This window comes from Tenrec ecaudatus, chromosome 1, assembly GCF_050624435.1.
Source record: "Tenrec ecaudatus isolate mTenEca1 chromosome 1, mTenEca1.hap1, whole genome shotgun sequence".
NCBI classification, from domain to species: Eukaryota; Metazoa; Chordata; class Mammalia; order Afrosoricida; family Tenrecidae; genus Tenrec; species Tenrec ecaudatus.
The window spans coordinates 30,237,108-30,257,194 of NC_134530.1; the positions used below are offsets into that span (position 1 = coordinate 30,237,108).

At 48.5% G+C, this 20,087-nt stretch overlaps 1 pseudogene; it reads right to left on the reverse strand.

Moving 5' to 3' along the window:
- Window positions 1–843: 843 nt before the first annotated feature.
- Window positions 844–19,812, reverse strand: LOC142457306 (adenylate kinase isoenzyme 6-like; annotated as a pseudogene).
- Between the last annotated feature and the right edge of the window lie 275 nt (window positions 19,813–20,087).

A 20,087-nucleotide genomic window follows, 5' to 3' on the forward strand; every position in this document is an offset into this window, starting at 1 on the left:
TGGATGCAAGTAAAATAGAACCCATGACAGCAATCTTACCTCCATTTCTCATCATGTTGCTCCTTAGTCCCGTTGAGAGGATGTTGGTTTTCTTTATGTGAAGAAATGGCTGATGTCACCGATTCTCTTAAGTACAGTTACTGCGTATCCCTTCCACCTTCTTTTGATACTCCCAGCATCATTCAATATTTTGCCCACAGAATCCTTCAATAATGCAACTTGAGGTTTGATTGCCTTAATTGGACGACCCTGAACCAATATGGTAAACTTTTGCATCTGGAATAATGTGTATATCCCCATCACGACCCCTTCCCCCACTTCTATAGTCCCCCCTGCAACTGTGCTATATTGCTTTATTGCCAATCAGGTTTTTGTGAGTCTCTCCTGTACTCCATGTTCTATTGAAGCCCTGTGTTTCTGTAACTCCTTGGACACCATTATGGCCTCCGGCCGATGGTCTCCCTCATCCAGAAAATGTGTCTTTGTCCAGTTTGATACTCGGTAAATGTATCCCTATAAATTATATTTGAAAATGTGGGTCTCTTTTTCTGCCCTAGAGCAGGAAGCAGCTCTTCCTCAGTCATATTCGAGTGTCTACCCACCTGCGGGGCCCATTGTCCTGCACTACAGCAAACTAAGTTCTGCTGCCGTTCATAAATCCAAACGGAACCAGGCTCGCTGCCACGGAGTCCAACTCGCGGCAAGCCTACGGGGGAGGCTAGAACTGCTCCTGTGGGTTTCTGAAATGGGAACTCTGGTTTGGTTTTTCTTTAAGTCATACGTTTTATTTTAAAAGGTTGCCTTTGTTTTATTTGGTAATGAATTTAGCAGATATTTACCCACTTAGATTTCCTTTAACAGAAGCATTAAACAGTGACACTCTTTATGGTCAGTCCTAAATCATCTTGCATTCATTATATTTCAAATTGCTTTGCTATCTCATGGCGGGGGCGGGGGGGAGAAGCCTAGGCATAAACCTCTGATATGTTCCACTTGTTAGCCCTGTAACACAATTTTTTTTGTAACACAATTTTAATATGAGTATGATATTGATACTTGGCCCATTTCTATCATGGGCAGAGAGAGCTCAATAAGAGTGACAATCATGTGGCCAGTCTTGAAAGCCAAGAGCTGTTGTTCGATCGGGTTCAATATCTGGTTTAAATTATCCTCTAGATCTCTGGCTTGCTGCTAGATAACTGATGAACTCTTTCTTCATTATAGGATGCCGCGGCTGCTTCGTGCAGAACTTGACATTTTTCACACTGAGTAGTGTTTTCTAGTTTCTTCTCATCACAATCCCCTGTTCCAAGTCTTTTGCACAACGTGCTCTTATCTGCTCTCAGCACAAAAACTATGTGGAACAAGTGTTTGGGGAAGAAGTCGCCACCAGAGTAATCCTTAATAACTCCACCTTCTTCCATTTTCTAACTCAGCAGTGACTCTAAAATGGGACAACCACACAGTTCATCACAGCTATCAGATAACTGCCCTTCGTTAGCCAAATCACCCACACGAAAGTATTTTAGTCCTGATCTTGAAGCAAGTTCTTTGCCTCCTGTGGTTTTTCCAATCCCAGGTGTGCCACCCGTGAGCAAGATGCTCGGCCGCAGCTGAGTCCTCACTACGATGGCTCCCACAAACTGTAACTCTTGACAGGAGTAGAAAGCCTCGTCTATGTGCTACAGAATGCCTGGTGCTTTTGAACTACTGACCTTGCAGTTAGCCATCTACGCCAGCAGGGCTGCTATTCCTACGGTGGCTAATTTTTTCAGAAGTGGTTCACCCCTTCCTTCTTCCTAGTCTGTTTTGGTCTGGAAGCTAATGTGATACTGCTAGTATTTGAAATACGAATGGCCTAGCTTCCAGCATCAACATGCAAACCAAGGGAGTATGTGTTAGTCCGGGGAGACTAGAGAAACAAATTCATAGACACTCATATGTATATAAGAAAGAGCTTTAGATGCAAGAACAATTGAATATTGAAAAACATCCCAGCCCAGTCCAGATCAAGTCTGTAAGTCTGATAGTAGCCCATATGTCTGATATCAATCTATGAAGTCCTCTTCAGACTCACACAACATACGCAATGACACCGAATGCAGGAAGATCACAGGCCAGTGGGTGGAAAGTCTTCTGGATCCAGTGGTGGTGGAAGCACCTCAGCACTGGCGTGGGTCTCCATGTGGCTCCTCCAGCTCCAGGGCTCTGGCTGCATCAGTATAGCTCCATCAGGATGGTTATCAGTAATGTGTCGCAGAAAGTGATGTGTCCCGCCTCCAGTGAAGTTATCAAGCTGCGACCTGATTGACAGGCTAAACTCCACCCCTTCACTCTTAAGAGTCTCAAATGGACAACCGATTATGTAACTACCACACTGAATGACAAATTGGCGGACAAGGTGGGAGATGTACACATTTTTTCATTCTGTGCCTATGTGTTTGATGGTTTTTTCTAATATGCATCCTCATCTTCTCCCCACCCCCTCTCCCACCTCTGGGGGCATCTGAGAAGTGAAACTCCGAGCATTCTGTCTGGTTCGGTTTTGCGTTCTTCACATTGTGAGGGAATCCCAGGATTTGCCTGACAGCTCTCCTGCCCTCTCCCAAGGCTGTTGCATCCTGTCGGTGGATTCTCACGAATAGTGACCCAAGAGGACAGAGTAGAGCTGGCACATAGGGCTTCCGGGCCTGTGATCTTTGTTTTTGGTTTTAAACAGTTTTTACGGTGAATTAGGTGAAGGTTTATAGAGCAGATCGTCAGTGTTAGGCATTCACCACCTTGAATTCACTTTGCTTCGAAGCCTCCCTGGAAATCCCCTCCAGGCGCCGTCATGAACCCCCTCCCTCACCTCTGCTTGTTTCCATCCCTCCTCCTTCTCTAGCCCTCTGTGCGTTGGCTGTGGGTAAGTGCCCCTCTTGTGACCTTTCGTGGTTGGTTATTCTAACACGCAGTTCCAGGCCTGAAGGGTGCCTCAGGACCATTATCCTGGGGGGTCCCACTCATCTCGGTCCCTGGTCCCTTTTATGATTTGGGGTTCTCTCCCATCTTTTTCTTCCACTCTATCCAGGACCTTTGGATGCGATCCTTTTCAGAGCAGTTGGCCTTGGCCGTAACCTGGATGGGAGCAGATTGCCAGCTCTCTTCTCCTGTGCGTCACTGGTGTGTCCAGACCCCTGGTCTCTGACTCAGCTGCCAAGCGCTCAGGGCTGGGTCCCCAGCGCCTTTCTAGCAGTGCAGCCTTAAGGAAGTCACCTAACTCTGCGTGCCCCAGTTGGCTCATCAGTAATGTGATCACAGCATTGAGGATTAAATAAGAGAAGGGATGGAAAGTACTTAGGCATTCTAAAATATTAACTAGTCGAATCCTTAACTCTATGAAGCATATCATTCCTTAAATGGAAATTTGGGGTCGTGTGTGAACCTGAGTTTAGAACTCAGAGCTGTGGGACAGAGGCGGCCCAGTGAACACAGGGCCCGAGGTCAGAAGGTGAACGTTCCTCATCGCTCCCACTCCCTGGCAAGGAGAGGGCTGGGGACGCAGTAGCATCAGGGTTGGCGAGAGCAGCTCCCAGGAGGTATGTGCTATTTTGTGACTTCGTGTTTTGTTACTTGTTCTTCCTGATCTTCCTTTCTCCCCGGGGGTGCAGGGCCTCTGAGGAGAGAGCAGGGAGCTTCTGGCCAAGTCTGTGCCCCAAAGACACAGTAAGGCCATCCTTTTAGGGAGAAGAGTCCGAGGCCCCTTGGGGGTGGGTGTGGAGAGCTTCAGACAGAGGAGGTGTGCCTATCAGAGAGAGGTCACATGGAATCCAGGGGAGAGCAAGCATGCCCCACCCAGTAGGTCCCTCTCCAGGCGCACGTGACCATCTGTGCTTCAGCTTTCTCCCAGGAAAAGCAGGAACAGGACCCAAGAACACCTGCTCCGTAGGTTGTTGTAAGGAGGACACAAGTCATTTCTGTAAAGCAGTGGCTTTCTACTCCCAAGGGGTAGTTACATAATCTCGTGTCAACCTGATAGCTACAGTGAAGGGGTGTGGCCCCTTTGTGGGTGTGGCCTTCTCATGAAGATTCTGGGAACTCCCTCTCTTCCTCGCCGGAGGCAGACCTCACTCTCTGCTACACATTCCTGTGGACAAGCCACATAGAACCACGCTGATGGCAGGCAGAGCCCTGGAGATGCTTGCACTGCCACTGGATCCACAAGACTTTGCGCCCACCGGCCTGTGGTCTTCCTGCATTCAGCATCACTGCATGCACTGCAGGAGTCTGAAGAGGAATTTATGGACTAATATTGGACATATGGACTAATATCAGACTTATGGACTTGATCTGGACGGGGCTGGGATGGTTTTTTCAATATACAATTTCTCTTTGATATAAAACAGTCTCTTACACACAGATGAGTGTCTCTGGATTTGTTTCTCTAGTCACCCTGGACTAGCATATCCCTTAGAGCTGTAATCTCAGAAAAGTACAGGAGCAGTTCTACACAGCCCTCGGGGACCGCTCTTCTCTGCAATTAACTAGCTTGATCGATGGCAGTGAGGTTTGGTTTGGTGAGGTTTGGTTCAGTAAAGCATTTGGAACAGTGCTTGGCACAGAGCAAGGCTTTGTGACCTAGTTCTTGAGGTCAAGCTGTCTGAGGCCCTGGCTCAGCCTGATCAGATAAAGCTAGTCTAAACAGGGTCCAAGAAGGACACTCAAACAGGTTCCAACTGGCATTCAAACAAGGGAAGGGTGGCATTGGGGGTACAGACCTGACTCTCTGTTCCCACAGCTTGGCATTTCTATTCCCTTTTAAATCATTTTATTGGGGGCTCGTACAACTCTTATCACAAGCCATCCACCCATCCATTGTGTCAAGCACATTTGTTCATTTGTTGCCATCGTCAGTCTCAATTTCTATTTCTTTTAAGGTCAGACTGCTCCTTAGCAGTAAGGATGGTGAGACTTTATCTCCCGGTCTTTGGACATGTTCTCAGGCGAGACCGGGCCCTGGAGACGGTAAAGTAGAGGGGCAGCACAAAAGAGGAAGACCTTCGGCAAGATGGACTGGCACAATGATGGGCTGGAGAGGAAGCGTGAGGCTGGCAGAGGTCCGGGCAGGGTTTCACTCACCATGGGGCTGCTGAGTGGGACCAACTCAATGGCACCTAACAACCACACCCACCACAACAATAGTGCTCACCTGTCTTTCTTCTAAAAGATGAGGCTGATCCCAGGCATCGTAGATGAACCCTGATAGGAAGGGAGAAAAACGTAGGCACCACTTCAGACTCTCCAAGAATCCAGACGTGTTGGACCCATTGAAACTGGAGGTCTCCCCGAAACTAGTCCCCTGAGAACGGAACAGAGCATGTGGATACTGCGAGGTTTAAAAGCAGGAGAGGGGGGGTGCATCAGAGTTGTAGCCTTTTAGCATGCTGGTTGCATCTGTACACTGAGAAGCTGGACTACATGAAGAACTTGGCGTCACGCAGCCTGGGTACTCATGGGCAGTCAATGGGACCAGGGATCAGGTATCAAAAGATCCAAAGCAAACAATTATATCAACACGAACGAGAGGGGTTGGAGTGGAGATCCAAAGCCCATCTGTAGACAATTGACTACCCCCTCCTCCCCCCGCGCAGAAGGGTTATAAGGAAGGGACCATTCAACCAGGGTGCAATGTAGCACGTCATTCCTCTGGTTCCTGAATGTTTCCCACCACCCAACCCCCCACCCCCCACTACCATTTCTACCTGGCTAGATCGGAGCACCCACAGTGGTACAGATAAGAGCTCTCAACATATGGAATTCAGGACAGTAGTGGGAGTAGCGATACCATGAGGGTAGGGATAGGGTCAGGGAGGGGAAAGGGGGAGAGAGGGGAACCCATCACAAGGTTGGATATCTAGCCCCCCAAGAGGATGAATAGCAGAAAGGTGGATGAAGGGAGACAATGGGCAGTGTAAGATGTGAAATAATAACAATATATAATTGATCAAGGATTCACGAAGGTGGGATAGTGGGGGGAGGAAGGGGCCAAAAAAGAGGAGTTGATACCAAGGGCTCAAGTAGAAAATGTTTTGGGAATGATGAGGGAAACATATGTACAAATATGCTTGACGCAATTGATGAATGGAATGTTATAAGAGCTGTAAGAGTCCCCAATAAAATGATTTTTTTTAAAACAAGAACTGCGGTATCGGGGTGGGGGGAAGACTTTTTAATAACCTTCAGCCTACATATGACGCAACCCTGCTCGCTGAGAACAGGGAGTACTTGGAACATTTGGTGAGGCCGTGGGCCTGGAGTGCAGCTGAATGTAAAGAAAATAAACATCCTCACAACTGGACCAACAAGCAACATCCTGACGAATCGGGCAAAGCGTGAAATGGGCAAGAACTACATTTTACTTGGTTCACAGGCAATCTTCATTGTGGCAATCATCAAGAAATCAAACAAATAAATGTCTTGCCTTGGCCAAGTCTGCTGCCAACCATCTCTTAAAAATGCTTTAAAACCAACCAAACAAACAAAGATATCGGTTTGAGGTCCAACGTGCCCCTGACCCAAGTCATGGCACGTTCATGCCACCACCTCGCATGCAGGCAGCCTCACGACAAGTCAGAGCTGACTGCAGGACAGTGAGCTCGGGTTGGAGTTTCCATCTGCTTACGAAATGAGGAAGACGAAAGAAGAGTTTACACTTTAGAACGATGGCGTTGGCAAGAGATATTAACTATACCATGGTGCGGTAGTTACAGAATCTGGTGTCAGTTTGAGAACATTCCGAGAGAAGGGGTGGAGTCTGGCCTGTCAATCAGGATATAAACAATGAGGCCTTTGTGTGGACATGGCCTTCTCTTCAGAATTCTGGGAACTCCTGGTTTTCCCTTCTTGGAAGCGGGAGACACTTCTCTCTCTGCTCATTCCCTTCGAGTCATCCCGGAGAAGTCACATGGACCTACCTGGATGCAGCCAGAACCCTCAACCTGGAGAAGCCACGTGGAGACCTCTGCCAGTGCTGAGATACTTACACTGCCACTGGATCTCTAAGACTTCCCACCCACTGGCCTTTGAGCTTCCTGCATTCGGCATCATTGCATGTGTTTCGTGAGTCTGAAGAGGGCTTTATAGATTGATATCAAACATAGGGGCTAAAATCGGACTTCTGGGCTTGGACTAGACTGAGTTGGGAGGCTCTCTTAATGTACAGTTAGCCTTGATCTAAAACTCTGTCTTCTACACATAGTCCTACACATGGATTGTTTCTCTAGTCCACCCAGACCCACACAGCAGGAAGAACAAACACACGGACTGCTAAACAAAATCACTCCTTCCTGGAAGGACAGGCAGGAGACTCCCACGAAGGAATGATGGGGAGACTTCATCTCACATTCTCTGGACTTGTTCTGAGCGTGGGCCAGCCCATAGAGAAGGGCAGCATGCTTGGCAGAGGGTCAGTGAAGAAGACCCTCCTCTGAGACAGGGGGACAGAGTAGCCGCAGCCATGGCCAAAGCGTGGCCACGGTGCGAGACCGGTGCAGGACCGGGCAGTGCTCCCTTCTGCTAGGAGTCAGACCCAACTAGACCGCACCTACCAAGGACAATAACATTGCCCAGAGATATGCTTTGACCTTGAACCTAACCTCAGAGCAGCTTAGCTCAAAAAGTAAAGAATGTCATCCTAGAATACTATTATTTGTTTTTAAAATTGTTGTTGTTGTTGTTGTTAACATATGAGACCAAATAGACAACCATGACCCTGAAGCCCAGGTGAAAATCCCAGGGTGTGGGAGGCAGTCGGACTCAGCTACTGGAACAAGGAGAACAGGATCAAGAGGGCGGCACAGCGTGGAGAATCTCATCGGCTCCCTGAGCAGCATGTGTCCACATGCTCGGCCCTGTAGAGCTTCATCAAAAGTACAGTAAACATATTTATGAAACCCTTCAGGATGAGGTCTCGGGGAGACCTGAAATCGGAGGACAGACACAGCTGTGTTGGCAGCAGGGAGCAGATGTGAACCCTGATGTCTGGTCCTCCAGCCTCAAGGGATGGCTGACATTCCAACATCGTAAGGAGCACGGAAGAAGCCGCTTCAAGAACGGCCCATCTGCACCCTAACCCCTTCAGCATCAAGTCCTCATACTCTGAGCCCAGGACACTCCAGTGACACCTAAATTTAACCAACGGGCCATCTGAAAGCAGGACCATTATCAAAGAGAGCCAAGATGAAATACATGGGTCATTATATGGAGAGAGGGGGAGATTTTTAAATAATATCTCTTTAAATAAATATTAAATATTTTATAAAATAATATATATTCACGAGTGTATAATAGACATAGGTTCTCTTTCCAAAAGAAGCATTTCAAAATCATCCCTTCAACTTTTAAGTAGGTCACATTTAAAAATTTTAATTACAGCCATGCCTACAAATCAATGGGACCTTTGCCCTGACACGTTTTTTGTGTGTTTTTTGCTTCCAGGCTGTAAGGCGTCTGGGCGCTAGGTCTCTGGTACCCTCTAGTGGGATGGGTGGCTTCTCAAACACTGGCCTCTTTTCTGCACCCAGGCCTCTTCCTGGCTCCACCCTGCCCCCAAGACCTGGCTGAAAATCAGAATAAACTTCCCTGTACTCAAATGTATACCTAGACACTGTTAATTACCGAAAACTCCAGGCAAAGTCCAGAGCAATTCTATTTTTCCCACATACAGGACATATGATAGTAAAAAGGGTGTAATTGTATGTTCCTCGGGCCCTGGAGAAAATGGTGTTGCTTTCATGCATCAGGTAATTGCCATTTGCAGAGCCAAAGGGCCCTTATTTGCTAAGGAGGCTTAAATTGGAGTCCACACGAATGTGTGAGTTGAGAAAAACATGCTGGAAGGGACCTGTTCTCGGCGCTCCTGAGTTTGGGAGTGATGTCTCAAAGTCCCTCTGGTCTCTGACGGCGAGCAGGCTCCCCAAGGAGGAAAGGGGCCCAGGGTGAGGCCTGATGGCTCACAAAGACTTCCAGTGACCTCCAAACACTCATGTCAACAGCCAGCGCCATTCGGAGAGCCGAGGCAATGCAGCCCAGACTGGCCTTGACTTGTAAGGATTCTCATTGTTGCTCCAAGTCAACTGGGACTCACAGGAACCCCACGTGATGGAGGAGAACTGTCTGCACAGCACTTCCGGAGACTCTCATCTTCTTTTTTTTTTTCATTTTGCTAATTTTTATTTTCTTTCTTTTACTCGCATCTTCATGGAAACAATCAATCCCCAGCTATTTCTCCTGTGGAGCCACTGGGTGGATTCAAACCACCATCCTTTCTGTTAGCAGCTGAGCACTAGATTGTGGCAGCACCAAGGCCCCTATGAGTGTCCTGAAGGGGTTAATAACTGATTAAAGTATCAACACCCCAAGGCTCTGGACCCGGTTGCATGAACCCACCCCCTAGCCACTTCCTAGCTGAGGGGCCTTAGACAAGGTCCATAAATGCCCCATGCCTCAATTTTCTCATGGACAAAATGTGGATAAATAAGAGTCTGCCTCAGACAGTCATTATTAGCCTTAGGCGGAGATGGACTGACACGATGACCTCAACTGTGGGCCCTGATATGCCAAAGGTCATGCAGGCGGCACAGGTCCCATTGTATTCTGTTGACTGTGAGTCAACATGAGTCGGGGCTGATGCAACCGCAGTGCATGGCGCCTCACAGGCCGTCATCCGGGAGAAATGACTGGACACATGAGCGGGCTGGACACATCATAGCACTCAACATGCGGTGGTGGCATTAAAGCAAGAGAATGGGTATCATTCGCATGCGCCCCAATACTTCTCAGTGGCCGCGTCAGGTCCATTCTGACTCAGAGTCCACCTATGTGTCGGTTTCTGTAACTCCTTATGGAATAGAAAGCCTTGTCTTTCTCCCAAGGATGCGCTGGTGGTTTCAAACTACCTAATGTGGGACCACTACGTCACCGGAGCGTCAATCCTTACTGAGCCTCTTAAATGTGTTAGGCTCTGTGCTAGGCAGTGGAATCCTACCCGCATAGTCCAGCCACCAGTTCGAGATCTGTAAGTTAGGCAGGCAGGCAGAAGACATGTGCAGCTCGATCCACTATCATAAAATGGGTGTGTCCTACAAAACCACCCCCGAAAGAAGCAGAAAGAAAACCACCCCCAGACTGAAAAAGACAACATCACCAGAACCCCTGGAAGTCCCCATTTAGGTGCTATGGAGTTGGTTTCAACTCACAGGGACCGCCGTGCCCAGCCGCGTGAGCCACGGCACGGTCCTGCACATCCTCGACGTTGCTCTGATGTTTGAGGCCATTGTCGCACACCCTGTGTCCATCCCTCTTGTCGAGGGCCTTCCTCTGTTTCACTGCCCCCCTACTTTACCAAGCAATGTGCCCTTCCCCAGGGCCTGGTCTCTCCTGACAACGCGTCCAAAGAGCATGAGATGCAGTCTCTCCATCCTTGCCCCTAAGGAGCATTCTGGCTGTACTTCTTCCAAGACAGATGCCTTTGTTCTTTTGGCAGGCCGTGGTCCTTGCAGTATTCTTGGCCGGCGTCATCATTCAAAGGCATCGGTTCTCCGGTCTTCCGGATTCCATGTCCGACCTTCACAGGCCTATGAGGCGACAGAAAGCACCATGGCTCGGGTCAGATGCGGAGACTGTCGGGCAGGTGGCAATAAGCGTTGCTGCTGCACCGCACAGTATTACATGAAGGTATGTTGTTGTCAATGAACGGAGACGCAGAGGAGTGAGAAGCACACGGAATGGATCTTTAAAAACGCAGAGGCCTCCAGCTCGCTCAGGCATGTAGCAAAGAACTGAGCTGTGTCCACTCTATTTATTCATGCTCTAGTGTAGGAATACGTGACTGGTTACATGTATTCAAATTGATTTTAAGTCTAAAAAACGACTTTCTCAAAACGACATTCTCTAAGAAAGCAAGTCATCTGGTGCTGTAAAGATACAATCTATAAAGCAAAGAACAAGGACCAAACAGACTCCAAGACTCACATACACACAAGGAATGTTTGCATTTCCTTGAGAATGAACATGATCGCAGGACACACTGACCTGGATGTGCATCCTCCAAGCATTGATTTGTATCTAAGTTCTAGCTATATTCCAGCTACAAAGATACATATTTTTTTTAAATCCCTAGCCCATTTCCTCAAAATCAGTGTCCACACTCCTCATGAACCTTTGGAGACCGTTTCCCACCCTTATCCCTAAACACCAAACAAAAACAAAAACACCCTCGCCGTCTTGACTCTCGTGTCATCAGCGGATGCCACCCATCCTCTCTCCCTGGTACTTGTTCTTTGAAGAATGCTTTGAGTCATAGCAACATGCAAGCCCCCACTGGCAGACGGGTACCGGCTGGACATGAGATGCATTGACCGGGAATCGAACTCACCTCTCCGGTAAAGGTGAGCATTTTACAAAAAACCAGGGCTGACAACTCTGCTCGTATTTTATAGTGGGTTCGGTGTTAACATTGATGGCCCTGTCCTTTTGCCTTGGTCCACCCCCCACCCCCCACCGCTCCTCCAGTTGCTTGACCTCCCCTCGTCATGCCTCAGCTGCACATCACCAGGAGCCCACCATGGACCTTGTGACTCCAATCACCAGAAAATCCTTTCCAAACACTGTGCTCTCCAGCCACCTCCACCACCCTCCTCCTCTTCACTCCTCAGCTGCCCAGCGCCAGCCCCCCCTCAACTCTGCCAGGGCCTCTGCCCCTGACCCAGCCATCTGCTCCCTGGCCTCACCCACGTGGCATTCTCTTCAAACCTTCCAACCCAAACCAGTATCTTCCAGTCAATTCTGATGCTTAGCAACCCCGTAAGACAGGATCAAGCCAACCCATAGGGTTTCCCAGGCTGTGATGGAATAGGTTTCAAATTCGGCTGCTAACCATAAGGCCAGCGGTTCAAAAACACCAGCTGCTCTATCGGAGAAAGACGAGGCTTTCTACTCCCATAAAGATTTAGTCTCAGAAAACCCTCTGGGGGCCGTGCTCTGCTGTCCTACAGGGTCACCATGAGTTGACCTTGACTCGATGGCCGTAAGAAGCCTTTTCAGAAGCAGACTGCCACATCCTTCTCCACCAGAGCTGCTGGTGGGCTTGAACCACCGACCTCCCAGTTAGCAGCCGAGTGTGTTCATCTCTGCGCCACTGGAACAACTTCCTCCCTCTGTACCTGCTCAAATTCCACGGGTGGTGATTCTACTCACCCTCAACCCCCTTGTCCCTTTCTTGCTTCTACCTGCCTGATAAAGCCACAGTCCAGGTCAAATCCAATGGTGTGCCTAATCTAGGCAGCAACCAAGTATAGCAACCTATACCTGCAACCTTGCAGTTGACCTCAACTGGAGGAAAACAAAGACTGTGTGGGTCTGGTGTCATGACTTACTTGGTGTGCCCCTTCTAGCTATGGGCCTTCGATTCCCATAAAATAAATTGGGTGGGCGATGCAAATAAGGTAGCTGGGGCCCATCAAGGGGATTGGACAATGTTGCCAATAAAACAAATAAGATGCATGGAACACTTTGGGGGTGGGCCCAATCAAATAAGGTGTCTGAAATCCTAATGAGGGGATTGATCAGTCTTGCCATCCCATGATGCTCACAATGATCCCAGAATGGAGGAGAGGACCCCACTATGCTGAAGTACAGCCAGGAGTGGAGCACATCTTCGTAACTGGGGTCTTTGTGCTGAGAACCTTCCAGATAGAGAAAGAGAGAGCTGGAACACTGAAGACAGTCAGCAATGGCACTGCACGGGTGGCAGTGACATGAGCAGCAAGAACTGGGGGACCAGCCAGAGCAGTGGCTTGCCACTCCACAGAGCAAGGCAGCTGCACAGAGTTCTAGAACTAAGCCCCTTTGGACAGGAGGCTTTCCGGTGGAGTAGAGCGCCTCTGGGCACTTCCTAGCAGAGCTAAAGGGCTTTGTGACACTTGCCTGAGCAGGATAGAGGCCAGACCAAGGGCCTGAAAGAGGGGGCTGCCTTTGGGCAGTCAAAAGAAGCTATCCTGAACTAAGAATTGTGTCCTGAGTCACTCCTGATTCTGAATTGTAACCTGTTCCTTCCCAAATAGTACGCGAATAGACACAAATAGACTCGCCATCAACTCAATTCTGACTCATAGCAACCCTATGGGGCCGGATAGAACTGACCCCATGTGTTTCTGAGACTGTAGCTCTTTATGGGATCAGAAAGCCTCGTCTTTCTCCCTCGCAGTAGCTGGTGGTTTCAACCTGCCGACCTTGCGGTGGGCAGCCCACCACGTAACCACTAGGTCACCAGAGCACCCTAAAACGTGAGTGTGGTCTGTAAATTCTGTGTGGCCATCGCCAACAAGTGACCGAAGCCTGCAGAGGGGGTAGGGAGCGCTTGGGTGGCTCGGTTGGTGTCCTCGTTGGCAGTACGGCCCGGAGCGTGGAGGTCTGCCTGGCCGCCATCCACAGGCGGATGCTGTTGGAGATTCTCCTCACGCTTCCCGAGCTTGGACAAGGGCTGACATCCACACACCATTTTTACAGTGGATGTCAGAAGGGGGGCTGATCACAATGGCTCCAGACTCCTACAAGTGGGGGACTTTGGCAGAGAGGATGAGGATGAGGGGGAAGTGATTCGTAGAAGATAACGCTGGTCGTTGTTCTCAGTAACGGCTGCAAGGAAAGCAAGAGGGGAGAAAATCCACATCTGGACGGCCTTGAGGCAAAAACCTGGCAGGCTAAGCAAGCTGACCGCTGGGGACCAGGTGCCCCTACCAGAGGCCCAGGACCGTACCTATATAAATGTGAAGATAAACAAGGCGTGGAGAGAAAGATGAAACCGAAATCCTTCATAAGGTTTTTTGTGTTGAACTGAGTGTGCCCTGAATAATGAGGTCACAAAGAAAATGTTTCTCCTGCCTCGGCCTCTAAAGCAGACTTACATGTGTGATGAACGTGACTATTAGATGACAGAGAACATGTAAAACCTCCTTCAGTAAACACTTGATTGAAGATGCTAGAAAAGCGGATGAAGATTTTCCAGATTCAAACACAGACTTTCCACTTCAAGGCAGTCGGTCCGTGTGTAGAATAGGTAAGAAACCTGGGTCTTAAGTAGAACATTTGGGGTTAGAACACTTGCATTTGAAAATCAGAAAAAACCCTGTGGGTCCTGTTCCGCCCCCTCTCCGCCGCCCTGCCCCATCCAGCCAGTCCCTGGAGAGCACAGAATTTGCATTGGGGGGGGGGGGGGACCTGCAAGGGGATGGGTATGACTTTTGCTTTTTGAATTTTTTATAACACTTAATACATGTCTTGCTTTCGTTATGTATCATTTTAGTGGGGCTCTTACAAATCTTTTTTTTTTAATTTATTTTTTTTTAATTTTAACAATTTATTGGGGCTCATACAATTCTTTTCACAGTTCATACATATACATACATCAATTGTATAAAGCACATCTGTACAGTCTTTGCCCTAATCATTTTTTTCTCTTTTCTTCTTTTACATTTTATTAGGGACTCATACAACTCTTACCACAATCCATACATATACATACATCAATTGTATAAAGCACATCCATACATTCCCTGCCCCAATCATTCTCAAGGCATTTGCTCTCCACTTAAGCCCCTTGCATCAGGTCCTCTTTTTTTTCCCCTCCTCCCTCCCCCTTCCCCCCTCCCTCATATGCCCTTGGTAATTTATACATCGTTGTTTTGTCATATCTTGCCCTATCCGGAGCTCTTACAAATCTTATGACCAGCCATCATACCATTGTATTAAACACGCTTGGACCTATGTCGCCATTGCTTTTTGAACTTCGAGCACGCGTTTTGTCATTGGGTGTGTGTGAACAGGAAGAACCCATGCCCATCAAAGAACCCCCTCCCAGGACTGGAAGTTAACGGAACACGTGGGTGCCCAGCCTGGTACACTCGCGTGAGTGGCCCAACAGCATCCATCCGATTAGTGACCGCTGGGGAGGCACAGTGATAAAGAGAGAGGCTGAGCTTGGATGTGCTGCTGATGACCGAGCCCACAGAGGCTCGTGGTGGAAAAAGAGGGTCAGGGGCTGGCTGGAGGTGCAGGGAGTTCCGTGGACTGCTGAGCCTGTGACTGGTACCTGTTCCCTATCCCATGGAAGCCAGGGACAAGCTGACCAGACCCCAGGTGAGCGGATACAGAGAGAGGCTGAAGGCTTGCTCTGGACTAGACTTGGCTGATGAGTGGAGATGCTCAAAGCTCCAACTGAAAGAGAGGATTCTTCAGACAAAGGCTCGTGCTTGTCTCCTCTGAGAAGTCTGACTTGCTAGGGACAAGCACGTGACGAAGTAGGCCTACAAGTCCATGGTAAAGACTAGGACCTCATTCTCATTTGCCGGAAGGACCTGTAGACCCCTGCCCACTACAGGGCAACACATGCTCTCGCGGGAGCTGCCCGTTCCCTTCTCGGCCAGCGGGCCAATCGCTAGAGTCATCACACACCAGTTGAACCTGTGGGGCTTGGTAAGGGCGAGCAGAGACCAGAGTCCAGTGGGGGCTTAGATTCTGACGGAGCCAAGTCCGTGCTTCCTGATGAGGAGAGCGTGCTGTTTCAGGGGGACACGAGTGGTTCAGGGCAGACGGCTCGCCTTCCAGGAGACCAGGTGTGATTTCCAGCCAGTTTTCCTCACGGACAGCCACCACCCACCCACCCATCTTTCGGTAGAAACGTGTATGCGGCTTGTGCTAGAAGAAGGTGAGAGAGTTAGCCTACTGTCAATCAGAACGCTAGACACATAACTTACAATTTAGTTTGTTGGAAAGCCAAAATGTAACGGCCCTTCCCAAAATTCCTTTTATTCCGTAGGGAGGGTCTAGTAACTCAGGAAGACAGTAAGCAAGACCATTAAGCCAGGCTCAAAGCATCCCCCAGTTAGATAAGCAATGGGGGATGGTGCTTCAGGGGATGGTAGTCTGGGAAGCTCTGGAGAAACATAGGTATACATCATTGCAAAACTTGCTTTTTGTCACCTACTCTCACTGCCACCCGCCATCGAGTCGATGTCGACTCATGGCAACCCCACGGGACAAGGTAGAACTGTCCCTGTGCGCTTCCAAGACTGTAACTCTCTGTGGGAGTAGAGAGCCCTCTTTCTCTCCAGAGCGGCTGGTGGTTTCAAACTGCTGACCTTTCTGATCGCAGCCCAACAGGCAAGCACTATGCCACCAGGGCTCCTTCGCTTGGGGGCGAGAACTCGCTTGCTTGTCACTGGGTTTTCTAAGCAGTTTGGAGGTAACAATCACCACTGTGACCTTCTGTCTCACGCCTGCAGAATATACTTAGAGTTTCTCAAATCGACCTGCTCTGGCTGCCTGGCAACGGTGGCAGGAACTCCCAGACCTTTTTATCCCAGGCAACGTAAGGACACTGAACAGATTTCAGCAGAGCTTCAAGATTAAGATGGACTAGAAAGAGAGGCCTTCTCCCTGATGATCCAGTTACATTTGTTCTGGTTTTTTATATTTTCTGCTTTCTTTTTGATGGAGGTTTTTAACCTGCTTTATTTTGTTATTGTTGCTTTGGGTTTGTTTGTTTGTTTGTTTTTTAATGTTTTTTTTCTGTATATGAAATTCAGTACTGTAGTAATGGTTCTCCGGAAGTATGGCAGGGAGGTTAGGGGGGAATGGGGAGTTTGTAATATGAGTGGAGGAATTGAGGACGTGCTCTGCAACGGAGCGTGGCGCTGGTGGAGCAGCTCTTCTTGATGTGAACTCTTGAATGATACATCAATTATATGCCAACAAAACTGTTGAAAGAAAAGCCTGGCCATCTATAGTTGACCCCTGGATAATGGGGACGTGGGGGGCGGTTAGGAAACTCAACCCTGTTACAGTAAAAAATATGCATATTACTTTTGACTCCCCCAAACTTAACTACCAATAGGCTATTGTTAACCAGCAACCCTACTGACAGCATAAACAGTGAACTAACACATACTGCCAATGATAGATGTATTATACAAGAGCACCCACATAAAAACTTCATTTCTAAAGTGACAAAAAGGTATTTTGCACACAAAAAAAATGCAAGGTTTTTGTGTGTGCTGTGGTAGCTGTAAGAGCCCAGGTGGCATAGTGGGTTATGCCTTCCACTGCTAATCACAAGGTCAGCAGTTCAGACCCACCAGCCTCTTGGTAGAAGGAGAAGGAGGAGACTGTCTATTCCCACAAAGATTTAAAATCTCAGAAACCCAAAAGGGCAGTTCTACTCTGTCCTATAAAGTTTCTGGGAGTCACAATCCACTCAGTGGCCGTGGGTTTGGGGTTTGGGTGTAGCTGCAGCCTAGCTTCATGGGTGGCCTTCTGTTTCCTGTTTTACGATGGTCCTTACTCTAAGTTCAGTTCCCTACCTCTTCCACTGGTTGAAAGTCAGCCAATTGTTCTTAGTACCGTGACTCCATGTATTCCATCTTCTTTTAATGCTTCCTGCATCCGTCAGCATGCTGCTCAGCGTCTCCTTCAATATGGACTTTCAAGGGTTGACTTTTTCTTGAGATGTGCTGAGCATGCTCTTCCTTTTTGGCTTTCTCGCTCCGGGTCTTGGCACCTATCATTGTACGTATATTGTCTTCTCCAACTGCCCTTGGAACTTTTCTGTTCAGCTCCTTTATGCCACCATTTCTTCCATTTGCATCAGCTACTCTGTACTCAAGAGCAAGTTTCAGAGTCTCTTCTGACATCCACTTTGACATACTCTCTTCCCTTTTTAATGTCCTGTTGCTTTCTTCACGTATGATGTTCTTGATGTCCACCCATGGCTCGCCTTTTGTCCTTAGTGGTCAACGGAGCAAATAGCTTCTTGAGATGTTCTCTAAATTCAGGTGGAATGTCATATTTTGGCTCCTGTGAACTAGTTTTAATTGTCATCGATGCCAACCTGAACTTACAAATGAGTAAACGACAGTCTAGTCCACCCATTAGCCGATGGGCTAATTTTGGCTACTGATTTCTTCTCGGTGGCCTCTTACCACAGATGTGGTCCGTTTGATCCTTGTGTGTTCCATCCGCTGCGGTCCATGTGCACAGGCTCATTCATGTTGATGGTGGGGGCTGGGGGCGGTATTTTCCACGAAGACGTCATTAGTCTTGCAAAAGTCTGTCATGTGAGCTCCTCCTTCGTTTCTCTCAACAGGGTCATATTTTCCAATGACTGTCCTTCCGACGACTCTCTGTAGCCAACGTTTGCACTGCAGTTGCCAATGATTTTCGATGTCTTTTGATTGCACATTTGATCAGTTTCAGACTTCAGGAAAATTCCAATTTAACTAGATCTCCTTGTATAGATATGGAAGCTATTCTATCACTGTCTGCATCGTACTTCAAGCTCGATCTTGAGATGTCCTTGTTGAAGACTATTTAGACTCCATTCCTCTGGTTGATCCTTCCCAGTGGAGTGAACCATAGGACTGCCCAATTCCAGATGGCCACTCCCAGTCCACTTCAAGTCACTCACGCCTAGAATACGGATCTTTAATTGTTCTATTTCAGTCGTGATGGCTTCCATGGTCTTAGATTCATATTTTCTACATCCCAATTCACAAGGATCTATATATGTTTGCAGTTGTTTCTTCTCATTTTGAATTCTGCTCCAGTAGTCAATGAAGGTCCTGAAAACTTGACTCCGCCCACGTCATTAAGATGGACTTGTTGAGACAGCAGCTCCTCCTCCGTCCTCCTTGGAGAGCTCTCCACTTGAGGGGCTTGCTTTCCAGCCTTCTCCCCGACAATGCTCCAATGCTCCCCTCTCGGTCGGCCTGGTCCTTCCTCTTGTTGTTGTTCAGAGTTGTCGAGTCAGCTCCTTACAACAAAGCAAACCACTGCCCTGTCCTGCAGCATCTTCACGTCCGTTCTCACGTTGGAGCCCTTTGTGTCTGCTAGCCACTGCACCCATCCATCTTCTCCAGGAGGCGTCCTGTGTTCCGATGCCCCTCCCCTTTTCCAAGCACGAGGTTCTTCTCCAGGGACTGGTGTCTCTTGATAATATGTCCAAACGACGTGAGGTGAAACCCACCATTCTTGCTTCTCAGGAGTATTCTGACTGCGCTTCTTCCAAGACAGATTTGTTTATTCATTTGGCAGTCGGTCCGTGATACTTTCAATATTCTTTGCCAGAACCCTAATGCAAATGCATTGATGCATCTTCAGCCTTCCGTATCCAATGTCCACTCTACATATGAAGTGATTAAAAATATCATGGTGTGAGCTAGGCACACCTTAGTCCTCAAAGGACCATCCTTGCTTTTCAACGCTTGGAAGAGGTCGTGTGCAGCCGAGTTTACCCAACGCAGCATGTCGTTTGATCTCTGACTGTTGCCTCCATGAGCACTGACTGTAGATCCAAGCAAGACGCAATCCCTGACCACTTCACTCTTTCCTCCCTCCAGCAGAACGCTACCCATGGGTCCACTTGTGAGGAGTTTGGTTTGCTCTGCATGGAGTTGTCATCCAAACCGCAGACTGTGATCCCAGATCTTCATCAGCAAATGCGTCAAGTCCTCCTCCCCAGTCTGTTCTTCATCTGGAAGCTCTGCTGACTCCTGGTCACAGTGGGTCATCCTGCTGGCTTTTGAAATACCAGTTACCTAGCTTCCAGCATCACAGCAATGTGCAAGCCCCTGCAATACGACAGGCTGACAGACGAGCAATAGGGGTTGCCGGTAGGTGATGCCATTGCAGATCACTGCCATCCAGGACAATAGGCCCCCAGACAGCAGAGGCTTGTTGGCAGCACTTACCTGTCAGAGCCAGGAAGATCACAGTTACCATGAGCGGCATTTAGGAAGGCTGCTCCACAGCGTTACAGAGATGGCTGACCGGTCCCGGGGACAAGAGAGATGGACTGCTAACAAAGCTACTGCCCAAGCCTGTGCAAGCAAAGGAACTTGAAGATGAAGGATCAGGTGCGTGTGGCAATGAGCCCAATAAAAAGTAAGAGTCCCTTTCCTGGTTTCCAGACCTGAGACAGTTTGGGATCTAGAATCCACTGTCTGAAGGAAGGCTGGGTCCCTGGGAGAATGGCCTTGCGACGCATGACCAATGTA